The sequence below is a fragment of the Panicum virgatum genome, chromosome 1K, assembly GCF_016808335.1.
Source record: "Panicum virgatum strain AP13 chromosome 1K, P.virgatum_v5, whole genome shotgun sequence".
Taxonomy (NCBI): domain Eukaryota; kingdom Viridiplantae; phylum Streptophyta; class Magnoliopsida; order Poales; family Poaceae; genus Panicum; species Panicum virgatum.
Window position 1 is genome coordinate 12995311 of NC_053136.1, and position 13019 is coordinate 13008329.

At 47.4% G+C, this 13019-nt stretch overlaps 1 long non-coding RNA gene across 1 annotated transcript; it reads left to right on the forward strand.

Moving 5' to 3' along the window:
• Positions 1-10765: 10765 nt before the first annotated feature.
• On the forward strand, positions 10766-12124 carry LOC120695624. The gene is made up of 2 exons (XR_005683755.1): positions 10766-11313; positions 11763-12124. It is a non-coding gene; the product is annotated as an uncharacterized LOC120695624 (long non-coding RNA).
• The last annotated feature ends 895 nt before the right edge of the window (positions 12125-13019 follow it).

The window sequence follows — 13019 nt, forward strand, 5'->3', positions numbered from 1 at the left end:
GTAGGTGAACTACAAAGCCGGTGGAAAGTATTGTGTGCTTGATAGCGGATGTACACAACACATGACCGGCTATGTAAAGATGTTCACCTCACTAGATGAAGATGTGGGCGATCATGAACATGTCACCTTTGGTGATAACTCAAAAGGAAAAGTGGTAGGTTTGGGTAAGGTAGCAATTACCAAGGATCTTTCTATCTCTAATGTGTTGCTTGTTGAGTCGGTTAGTTTCAATTTGTTATCTATTGCTCAACTTTGTGATTTAGGACTAATATGCACCTTTAGTGATAGTGAGGTTGTAGTGACAAGCAAGGAGGACAAGAGCTTAATATTCAAAGGATTTCGACATGGTAACATTTACCTTGTTGATTTCTCATCTAATGATGCAAGCTTGGCGACATGCCTTTTCTCCAAGAACTCTATGGGTTGGCTTTGGCATCGCCGCATTGCTCATATTGGCATGAGCCAACTCAAGAAGGCCTTCAAACGAGGTATGGTGGTTGGTGTCAAAGATGTTGCATTTGACAAAAACAAATAGTGTAGTGCTTGTCAAGCCGGGAAGCAATTTGCATCATCACATCCCATGAAGGCTTATTTGTCAACATCAAGAAGCTTGGAGCTACTACACATGGATCTTTTTGGGCCAACCACCTACAAAAGTCTTGGCAGTAATCTCTATTGTCTTGTAATTGTTGATGATTACTCTAGACATACTTGGACTTTCTTTTTAGAGGATAAGAGCAATACTATGCGGATCTTCAAAACTTTTGTCAAGCAAGTTCAAAATGAATTTGAGTCAAGTGTTGTGAAGGTCCGGAGTGACAATGGAACGGAGTTTAGAAACACTCAAGTTGAAGAGTTTTGCAATGACATTGGCATCAAGCATGAATTCTCATCAACTTACACACCCCAACAAAATGGAGTGGTGGAGAGAAAGAATAGGACCTTGATCACTCTTGCAAAAGCAATGTTGGATGATTATGCCATCTCACAAAGATTTTGGGCGGAAGCCATCAACACCACATGTCATGCATCCAACCGGGTCTATCTTCACCGCTTCTTGAAGAAGACGCCCTATGAACTTCTCATTGGGAGGAAGCCCAACATCTCATACTTCCGGGTCTTCGGTTGCAAATGCTACATCTACAAGAAAAAGAAGCACCTAGGCAAGTTTGAAAGTAGATGTGATGTTGGTTTTCTTGTTGGTTACTCATCAAACTCCAAAGCATATCGAGTATTCAATAATGCCACACGCATGATTGAAGAAACTTGTGATGTGGAGTTTGATGAGACTAATGGCTCTCAAGGGGAAGAATTTTCTTGTGATGATGTAGGTGATGAACCACTAAGGGAAGTCATGAAGAACATAGCCATTGGGCAAGTCATGCCAAAGGAGGAAGTTGAGGAGCTACCAAATTCATTCACTCAAGTTGAAGCCATTTCCAAGGATGACTCCAAGGTCGAAGAGAAGAGTATACCATCACATCACCACTATGAGTCATCCGATGAAGAAGAGGGCGCCTCACCTCCTCCCCATGACACCAAAGATGAACAAGTGGTTGAAGAACAACTTCCATTTGATGACACATACATCACAAGTGAACAAGCCCAAGCTCAAGCCCAAGATGTCGAACCACTAGAAGATTCATCGTCTCAATCACAAGAGAGGCTCACAAGAACTTCAAGGAATCATCCCATTGACTTGGTCATGGGTGACCCCTCCGGTCGAGTAAGAACTCGTAGACGTCAATGTGCCTCTTTTTGTGAACATTACTCGTTTGTTTTTTTGCTGGGAACCCACAAATGTAGATGAAGCTCTTGAGGACCCGGATTGGGTGATGGCTATGCAAGAAGAGCTCAACAATTTCATCCGCAATGAAGTTTGGGTTCTTGAAGAACGTCCTCAAGACAAGAATGCCATTGGTACTAAGTGGGTCTTCCGCAACAAACAAGATGAGCATGGTGTAGTGGTTCGCAACAAGACAAGACTTGTGGCAAAGGGCTTTGCACAAGTTTAAGGGTTGAATTTTGGTGAAACATTTGCCCCCGTTGCAAAACTTGAAGCCATCCGTATCCTTTTAGCGTACGCTTCACATCACAACATGAAACTTTTTCAAATGGATGTGAAGAATGCGTTCTTAAATGGCTTTATTAATGAGTTGGTGTTTGTTGAACAACCTCCCGGGTTTGAGGACCCTAGATATCCTAATCATGTTTGTAGGTTGCACAAGGCGCTCTACGGGCTCAAGCAAGCGCCAAGGGCTTGGTATGAACGCCTTCGTGACTTCCTTCTCAACAAGGGCTTCAAGATCGGGAGGGTGGATACAACTCTATTCAGAAGAATCATTAATGAAGAGCTTTTCGTATGTCAAATCTATGTTGATGATATCATTTTTGGTTCAACTAAGCCCACTCTTTGCAAAGAATTTGGAGAAATAATGGCTAGGGAATTCGAGATGTCCATGATCGGTGAGCTCAATTTCTTCCTTGGGTTTTAAATCAAGCAATTGAAGGAAGGGACTTTCATCCATCAAGAAAAGTATACAAAGGATATTCTCAAGAAATTCAAGATGGATGGTTGCAAGCCGATCAAGACTCCAATGCAAACAAATGGACATCTTGACTTGGATGAGGGAGGTAAATCGGTTGACCAAACTCTCTATCGTTCCATGATTGGGTTGCTTCTTTACCTAACCGCATCTAGGCCCGATATCATGTTTAGCGTATGCATGTGTGCCCGCTTTCAAGCTAATCCTAAGGAATCACACCTTAGTGCCGTTAAGCGGATCCTTTGATATCTCAAGCATACGCCTAGCATAGGCTTGTGGTACCCCAAAGGCGCTAGTTTTACACTCTTGGGATACTCGGATTCGGACTTTGCCGGATGTCGTGTGGATCGCAAAAGTACATCAGGTGGGTGCCACTTGCTAGGGCGTTCCTTAGTCTCTTGGTCGTCAAAGAAACAAAATTCCGTGGCTTTGTCAACCGCGGAGGCGGAATACATTGCCGCCGGGGCCTGTTGTGCTCAAATCCTCTACATGAAGCAAAGCCACTTGGACTATGGTGTAGTATTAGATAGGATCCCGCTCCTTTGTGATAATGAAAGTGCTGTTAAAATTGCTAATAACCCGGTTCAACACTCTCGCACCAAGCACATAGATATTCGCCATCACTTTCTAAGAGATCATGTGGCAAGGAATGATATACTACTTTGTGGTGTTCGTTCCGAAGATCAATTGGCGGATATCTTCACAAAACCTCTAGATGAGAGCACCTTTTGTAGGTTGCGAAGTGAGCTTAACGTTCTAGATGCTTCTAATGTCATGTAATTGCCTTGTCATGTAGATGCATTTCATATGTACAAATGCTAGGGGCTTGTCTAACCTTGTCAAGATAGTGATGAACATGGGTCTTGCATGAGCCGGTGGTCTCGGTTTCGCTCATGGCATGAAGAATGGTTCATCATGAAGAAGCTTGCCAAGGGTTCAAACTTGACAAGATAAATTTAAATTCTTGCAATGCATGTGCCTTGTCATATAGAATGCATCCATGTTTAAATTTTTCGCTTTGCATTGGCATTGCATCACGTTAGTAGCATCACAAGGGAGTAAATCACACTTCGAGAAAGATATTCATGCTAAATATGATATATCAACTCTACAAGGGTGATAAGATCAATGTTGAGCTTTCATGCCTATTGAGACATGTCCTATCGAACTTAAAGTTTCAATCTCGAAGTTCATAGGCAAAGTGGCTCATACATTTGGTTTTTGTGTTTTAAACCTCGCTTGGATCTTAATTTGCCTATGTTTATGTAAAAGTTTGCGAGCACTATAAGTATGAGTGTTTGAGGGGTGAGGTTGTCTCTCGAAAATGGTCCAAATTGAGTGTTTATGGCTTTGGTTTTGAAAATTTGGATCAGAAGTAGAGTTTGTAGAAAATTCTCTTAACCACTGGTTAAACCGACGCCTTGTTTTCCCCTGCATCGGTTCAACCGGTGCTTAAGTCTTCGTGGCTCAGTTTCTGCATCTTCTCTGGGCTGAACACCGGCGCTTACACCGACGGCCACCGGTGCATCCGATGGTTGATGGATGAACTGATGCCCCTGCAACGGTTCTTCCGGTGCTACTGTGTGGGAATTTGGCTAAGCAGTGTCTCTGGACAACTCTCCGGCCATTGCACCGACGCCTGTCGGATGTTCCGGTGCCTGCCTAGCGGATCTTTCGATGCCCCTCTGTTGACCAAGATTCAAACTCGTTCAAATCTGGTCAAAGTTACTCCGGTGAATACACCGATGCTCATATCTCTGCACCATCGGATCTTCCAGTGTCATCTAGGGTTTGCGGGCCCACTCGCCCCGTTTCACTTAACCCCTCCGCGGGTCCCACCTGGCAGTCTCACGCGCTCCTCTATTCCTCATCCGAACCGCCACCGCCGTTCCTCGCGCTCCCGCTCCCGCTCCCGCACCGCTCCACCGTCGTGCATCGCTGCTTTGCCTACGCAGCACTGCCGTTCTGAGCTCGCGTCGCCCTAGCGCTGCCCAGGCCGCACCGCCGCCAAAACCCTAGCGCTGCTGCCCTAGCGCCGCCGCCACGCCGCAGCTGCCTCGCGCCGCCACTGCCGCACTCCTCCGACTGCCATCTCCATCTACGCCGCGCGCAGGCAGTGCCCAGGCACCCCAATCTCGAGCTCCACCAAAGCTCTGTTCCTCCCCGAGCACTACACATCGGGTGCTCCACGAATTGCTCCTGAGACACTCTTCTCCATTCTTCTTCCAGATTCTCAGGGTATGGCTTGTTTTTAGTTCTACAGTGTGTTGCACTCACTCTAAATCATCTCTCACACACTTATCTCACACATAGAGCTTCATCTTGTCACATCTTGCTATCACTTGTGCACATTTTCTATCACATTTAGGAGTATCTCTGCACTTGTTTCACTCTAAGAGCACATACTAGAAGCAAAATCATTTGAGACAAGATGTCATCCCCTAGAAGCACATATTTAGGCTCAATCAAATCACTGCTTTGCTTAGGATTTCTCTCCTCTAGATAATGTTCTAGTACTATTATATACTTCCCACCTTAATTCCATTATCTTCTATCAATTCTCTATGACATATGGCAGGAGACAAGAAGGGTAAGGGCAAGCAGGTGGTACAGCAGAGGAAGAAGCGCACTCGTGAGGACCTAGAGCGAGAGAGAGCAGAGGCAGTTGCAGATGCAGCAGACAGGCAGGGTTCGCTCAGGATCAGGGATCCTCAGGCTCAGGGGGAGCCACAGCAGTTGCTACGCCGCTCTGGGCGTACACGTCAGCCTCAGACCTCACCACAGTCCCGCTCTGGACCATGGACTCGAGGTGGTAGCTCTCAGAGGACAGCAGGCCGTGCATAGCAGTAGCATAGTGGCAGTGACAGAGAGGCAGCTGGTCAGGACAGTGATGCAGAGGAGGAGTTTCCACAGGTTGAGCTGCTTGATCTCAGGGGTATTCCTGGACCTAGGGTCAAGAGGTTGAGATATGTCACCCCTGAGACGTGGTTTCCTGAGCAGAGGGATATTGGAGTTGACCGTCGCTTTCACACTCTGCTCCAGGAGTCCTTTTACCACGCTTATTGCCAGATGGAAATCAATATCAGTGAGCACAAGATGCTTCACTGGGTGGCTATGCGTGTGGCAGCCGGTGAAGTTCCAGTACTCCCCTTCTTTGAGCACTATGATGGGCTGCCAGTACTACTCAGTGAGAGGTCCCGATACATCAGAGAGTGGGTTCGCGTCTTCTACGCTACCCTATTTGTTGAGGAGGACTGACAGTTTATTGATTTCATGTTCCAGGAGAGGCACTATCGTTTGACTCGAGCCAGATTGGCTACCTTGCTTGGAGTTCGGATTGCTGAGGAGCCCCACTACTTGCACTATCAGGCTTATGGCAACACGGTACCCCCTCGTCGCCCTCACGAGACCCACTTTCCGTCTGACGAGGAGGTTAGTGTGCTTTTTCAGCAGCCATTTTTGCCTGGCACCCCTAGGACTTCGGACAGGCTGACTCCCGTGGCACACACTATCTATCTTGCTCTGAGGAAGAGTCTGCTGTTCAGGATAGGCTACAATGAGGGGATCACAGCTCTGCAGCAGTGGCTATTACTGTACATCATGACAGGTTGAGACTTTGACCTTGTCGACTTCTTCATCTGCGAGCTAGAGGACGTGATCATGGATGGGATGACAGTTCACCGTCGCCACCCCTTCGCTCACTGGATCTGCTGGATTCTTGCCCAGCTCAGTCAGAATGCTCATATGGATGAGCTGGCGCAGTCGAGGATGCACTTCACAGTTTACTCACCTACTACTCCTCGAGACGGCCGCCGCGGCCCGAGAGGCCAGCGCAGAGCACAGCAGGTTTTGGATGAGCGTGCCTTGACTGCGGGCCGAGTTGCAGATGATCCCACGGCAGCTGAGGACGCTTCACTCGCCACTGCAGAGGCCCAGCTCCCGCACTACCTGGTCACTAATTCAGAGGATTCGGAGGATGACGAGGACTACATACCCACTGTTACCGTCCCTCGCGGTGCTCATGATGATGAGGCAAGATCCTCTGGTGCAGCCCGCACCCCTGCTCCTCCAGTTACCGCTGCTCAGGTCACTTAGCCTGATTCACTTGCTGCTATTCTTCAGAGGCTCTCTGACCAGCAGGACAGATTTGCTGTAGCTCAGCTGAGCATGCAAGCCGAGCAGGCTCGCCAGCAGGAGGCCCAGACACTCGTGCTTGAGGGAATCCGGTAGCAGCAGGAGGCCATGAGGATACAGCTTCAGTAGTAGTCCCAGATTCAGCAGCAGATGTTCACATTCTTTTCGGGATGCTTCGGACAGCTCTACCGTCACACTGGACTGCCTGAGCCTAAGCTCCCTACACCCCAGCAGCTCCAGTTCGACCCCACTGCTCCTGCTCCACCTGTTGGAGGCTTTGTGCATACACCCTTGGCGTCCTTCTCGATGTCACCTCTTCTTCAGACCGGGGTGTTTGCCAGCCCTGCTCCTTCTCCGGCGCCTACTCCATAGCCTAGTGTCTGGACTGCTGAGCAGCGTGCAGAGTTCCTCAGGCAGAAGCAGGTTTTGCATCAGCTACAGCACCCCTCAGCTCAGTCCCTCACGTTCGAGTCACCCTCACAGCCTGAGGTGCTCCGTCCGTCCACTGTTCACCCTACTCAGCCAGACATGACTCTCGTCACGTCTGCTCCTTCGACGGACTCCACGGTCGTCACCGAGCCAGCTGCTACCTCTACTCCGGCTACTTCTGCTGCTCCGACGACTCCGGTCGAGCAGAAGTCCTCTTCGGCCGACGAAGACTGGATGGATGACGACGCCGATGACTCCGTCACTCATTTCTCCACCGGACCGAGCATCAAGACCCCGCATTCTCCAGCTCAGGACTAGATCTCCTTCCTTTTTGGTGCTTTGTTGCCAAAGGGGGAGATAGATAGGGGGAGTAGAGATAGGGGGAGCTTGGTGGATTGTGGCGTGATTGGATCTTCATGGATTTTGTGTATGGACATGTTTTTTGGATATTGTGTATGCTCTGTGTTGACATGTCCCTACATGTGCTTTATTTCTAGTAATGCATGCTTGTTTATCGCTTTCAATTTCATATCTTGTGAATCTCTACTTTGTGTTGTCATCAATCACCAAAAATGGGGAGATTGAAGCGCATCTAGGCCGATAGATGCTAATGGTGAAAATCTTGGAAGAAGAAACAATCAAAGTAACATTCAAACTTCAAGTCAATTCAGGTGAAAATCAAGAAAAACAGTAGCACCGATTTAACCGATGACCCATGTATCGGTGCATCCGATGCTTGGCGGAAGGACCGACGCCCTGTCGGTCTATCTTCTCTAGATGCAAGCAGAAATCAAGTCAACAAACTCTATAACACCGGTTGAACCGATGGTCAAACAGATAAGCATCGGTGCAATGGACATACTTTGTTCCAGAGAGCATGTTTGGGTGGCTGTGATTCGCCTTCAGCACCGGTTGAACCGACGCCTCAGAATCAACCATCGGTGCATTGGATGTATTATGTTCTAGAAAACTTGTTTGAGTTGATCAGTGAACCTCTTCAGCATCGGTTGAACCGATGCACCTAAGGAGCATGCACCGGTGCAATGACGCAAGCCTGGATACTGTGTCAGAACCCCCAACGGCTACTATTTGGACACAGAGAGACCGGTTGAACTGACGCCTTCAAATCTCACCCGTCGGTTCTTCCGATGGTCACGATTTTTCTGCAGTGGACTTCCAACGGCTATGTGACCCTCTCCACTCTATATAAGGGCACCCCTAGCTCATTTGAACTGCCTTTGATGCATTGAATACCTGAGGCCACCATTGAGAAAAAGAGAGAGTGCTTTGAGCAAAAGAGTGAAGATCTAGTACATTGATTGTGCTTCAACCTTGAAGAATTCTACCTTTGCAAGTGTACCAAGTGTGCTTGAGCTAGGGCCAACTGAGTGTAGGTCAAGTGAAGGCTTAGGAGCTTGTTACCCTTGGTGTTTGACGGCACCTAGCCGGTCTCGGTGATCGGGAGGTTCTTGGTGAGCTCTTGGAGTTTGTGGGAGCCCCAAGACAAGAAGCTTGTACACGGTGTGAAGCTCGCCGTTCCGGAGATGGAGAAGGAGCATTCTTAGTGATCACTTGCTCCTTGGTGAAGCAAGGGAGCGATACCCTTATGTGGGTGCTCCAACGTGGATTAGGGGGGAGCTTCAACTCCTCGATACCACGGGAAAAAATCCGGTTGTCTCATGTCCTTCGCATTTACATTCAAGTATTAAATTTCCTTTATTATGATCTTGCTCTTCTTTGCTTGTTTGTTTAACTAGGACAATGGCATGATAGTTTGATCTCTTGACTAAAACTTGTTCTTGCTAAGTGTGGTTCTTCCTAGGAAAGATGATCATGTTAGAATGTTCTCCTACCTAAGGACCCTTTGCTAGTGTGCTCTAGTCATTAGGTTTCAAATTTGTAGATTGGGCAATACTAGTTTAGGCTAAGGACTCTCTAGAAATTTGAAAAAGTCCCAATTCAACCCCCTTTTTGGGCCTCGATCCTTTCAAGCTACTATTTTTTTGCCTTTTTTTGCTTTGAAAATAAATGTCCTATTTCTATCTATGTATATCCATTTGTCTATACATCTACTACAAACCTCTATGTAAACTTATATTGCCAAACAGAAACAACAAAATAAATTACGCGCGCCAAGGCGCGCGTAAGGCACTCGTGTATGTATAGGATTGGATTGACCTCTAAATTTATGGGCTACAATAAAAATGAAAATAAAGTTTCTAATATGGGCTGAGCCCATAAATAAATGGGCCTGTAACTAGTTTTTCACATCAGCATCCATGCTGACCTATTGGTGATGTGGCGATTCAATCTGTGACGAATAGCTATCTTACGTGGCAATAATTTGTGATGTTTGTTTTTGTCACTAATTTTGGGCTTGGGTTGGGCTTGGGTAGGAATTGATGATTTGTGACATTATTTTCATCACCATTTTGGGCTTGGGTTGGGCTAGCGGGCCTATGGCCACGTTCTTTGATGTTTTTGCGACGCGTCGCCAAAGCAAAAATGGTTCGGTGACGGAACTTCCTTCGTCATCGAAAAAAACAGTTTTGTGATGTTTTGCGCGTTCCGTCGTTGTGGAACAAACTTGACGTGACTTTCACGACGTATCAAATTTCGTCATAAATTCATCACCACACTTCCTTTATGACGGATTTTGGCCCTACAGTGACAGATACTATTTGTCACCGATGCATCAATTTCTTTTAGTGACGCCGGCCCGCGTGGTGCGACGGGATCATGTTGTCGCACCGACGCATGCAGCGCGACAAAGTGCCACGCTGGCACAGACGGATGACATGTAGGCGGGTCCTGTCGCGCCGGCGGCCATGGCGCTAGGCCCGGCCCGAGCAGTGCACCCGCCCCGGGCCCCGGAATCCAAGGGGCCCCTCTCCAAGTACATGTATACTAGGTAGAGTACACATCATGAGCAATACATGGCTAAGTTTGCACGTATCCTAGGCTGTTCTGTCCAGATAGTAGAACGTCGTCGGAGAGATAGTAGGCAGAGATATTGCACACATGGCGCAGCTCCTCGATCCTCTACCTCAGCCCCCGCTCCCCTCCCGTCATTCTCATCTGCCACCAGGATAGTGGACGCCGTAGATCACAACTGCGCGAGGCAACGCGGCCGCCTGAGAGCGAGACACGACTTCTGGCCAAAACGAGGATGAGGGACGCCGCGATGTGGCCATGTCCGAGCCAATGTCTGTAGTCCTGCAGCCGGTTACCCAACGCATGCAAGCATGTTCATCGGGAGCCCAGCTACCAAGATCAAGCCATCCACGATCAGGTACGATCGAATAGGTAGGTATAGCCTACAAACACGTAACAATTAGCATGATCAATGATGTCACTGATGAACACATATCATTATATTACATGTTAGTTGCAGCTGGCCACTGATAATCTCAATTTATTATACATTGGTCAGGAATAGAATCTATACATTGTGGTGCGAGTTTTCAAAGAAAATTAGTAAAAATTTCTTCTTGCGTTCATCTAGTACCCTTCGATTTTGTGTGCTAGTTTCCAATTACTAATTTCTTTTACAAATTCACCACTATTTTGTCTAGAAAATATGCATCAACACTTGGTATTAAAAAGTGTTTGATATGAATATTTGTATTAAGGGCCTCAAATTTGAGTTTCGCCCTGGGCCACTACAATCTCAGGACCGGGCCTGGATTTGAGCATGAGGGGGAATAGTCTATCCATGGTGAGCGGTGCGGTCGTGCACGGCAGCAGCAGTGAGCGGTGCGAGGCCGGGGCGGCGCTGGTCGGTTAGCTACTCGCGCTCTCCCGTCGTCACGCGCGGAGGTCGAAGCCATTGGTGCGAGCGCAGCGAGCTCCGCGGCGGAGCAGACCCCGTGGCTCCTCTTTTTCTCCGTCTCTTCTTTTTCTTTTTCCAGATCTACGCGCCGATGAACGGCGCGGCGTGGCAGCGGCGAGCCAGCAAGCAGAGTGATGCCGCGTGAGGCTGGGGCGGCTCTCGTCGACGACGAGCCGCGGGTGCCTTCTGCCGGTGGTGCCCGGGCAATGGGCTGGAGCGGGTACCTCGCCGGCGGGGCAGCAGACGCATCCTCAAGGCCGCGACACGACGGATCCCGGTTGCCGGCGCGGCCTCCTCGACTCCTTGTTTCTATCGTGCCGTGCGGACTGCGCGTGCACCTCCGCTTCATCGGTCGTGCTCAGCATCAGCTTGGTAAGCTTCCGAGAAACTTTCAGGTACTAAACGTTGGGGAAGAAAGCAAAATCCTCCAAATCCATCACGGCTCAAGCAATCGACAAGGTAGCCAGCAGGTCCGGAATAGAAAAATTATACCAGTTGCACTTGATCATATGCTCATTGGATAGTGCTGTAGTTAGAAGGTGTGGGTTAGAATGTTTCTGAATTCATTAGCCTCGGATACATAATGTTGATGCAAATAAGATTAGCACCCTCTGCATCAACAATTTGGATTGAAGCTTTTCTTTTTTAGGCATTGGTTACTTGAGGAATTATTAATCATAGAAATCTTAATGCTCAATTGGCCATTTGGTTATATTTAGTCTCTACTGTATTCAGGTTAGCATGCATGATCTGTGTTTAAGCGTTCAAGTTATATTGACATATGTTCGGACTCAACTACATCAATTATGTTCTTACTGCAGGGAGAATGTCTGCTTGCTTTTCAGAGCATGTTGAAGTATCACCCTATACTCTGTGACTGCGCTTCCAGGGAGAATGCCCTTTTGACCCCTTATATATGCCGGAGGGATAAGGATCACCCAGTTCAATTGACCTTTTTCTTTTTCGAGAAATGTCTCGGCAATAAGAAAAATGTAAATATAAATGCATTAGCGATTAGGTTATCCTATAAATGTAGTCTTAAGGTGTAGCATACATGACTTCATGTTTGTGACTACTGACTAGTATGGCAGTATGCCAATGTGAAGAATAAATTTGATAGTGATTTTTTTTATGAAAACAGCTTCTCATGGTGAAATTATACAGCGCTTCAAATTTCCCAGCACTTAAAAACTCCCATGTATAGCACTTGTACAAAGTTGTCGCATTCATCTTGCTGGAAAACATTTGGCAATGCAAAAACTACTTTAGAAGCCTGCACCTCTACGGTGCCTTGAGCATCTGGCTGTCCAGGAGTATACATTTTAACAGGTAACCTTGTTTGCCTCGTTCAAGTGAAACTATTGCAATGCAGCAATTGTCTCCTGCATAACAGAAAAAATACCTCCCAGAGAGATTCAGAAACAGAAAGAACAGCTATATAGGCCGAACAGTGGAAAAACATGTTAGCCAAAGCAATCCATAGTGTTCATACATCTACGTGATAATCCAAAGTAAAATATAGCATGTTTCACTTTCTTGAAATCTAGCAAACGCAAATGCTTGAATTTATGGATGACATCTAGTCTGTAGTCTGGCTGCTTAGTTACAGTGTTATCCTTTAAGCTTTGGAATAAATCTCCGCAAGGCTTGTCAGACAGTTGTTTCTGAGCACCAGAGTATGCAGATTGAGATCGATTCACGCGATTCCCTTGCTACCTGTAGTCCGCGGCGTGATTGGAACGATGCTGCCGCGCGGCAGGCGAGATGCAACGCGTTGCCTGCTGGGTCTGCTCCGCCGCGGAGCTCGCTGCGCTCGCGCCGACGGCTTCAGCCTCCGCGCGACGACCTCACGGGAGAGCGCGAGCAGTGTTGACAGGTAAATTTGGCACTGCAGAGCCCGACCGGTCAGACCGGTTTAGTCTGTATAGTCCGAGTAAAATTAGAGTTTTGTAAATAGTTTTTTTTAATCCTACTCGTGAAGGAGAATGTCCTTCCCGGCCTATAAATATAAAGGCTAAGGCCGATTGAGTTTATTCCCAATCGAATCAATCAAAATATTGCATTACTTTTGTTTCTCA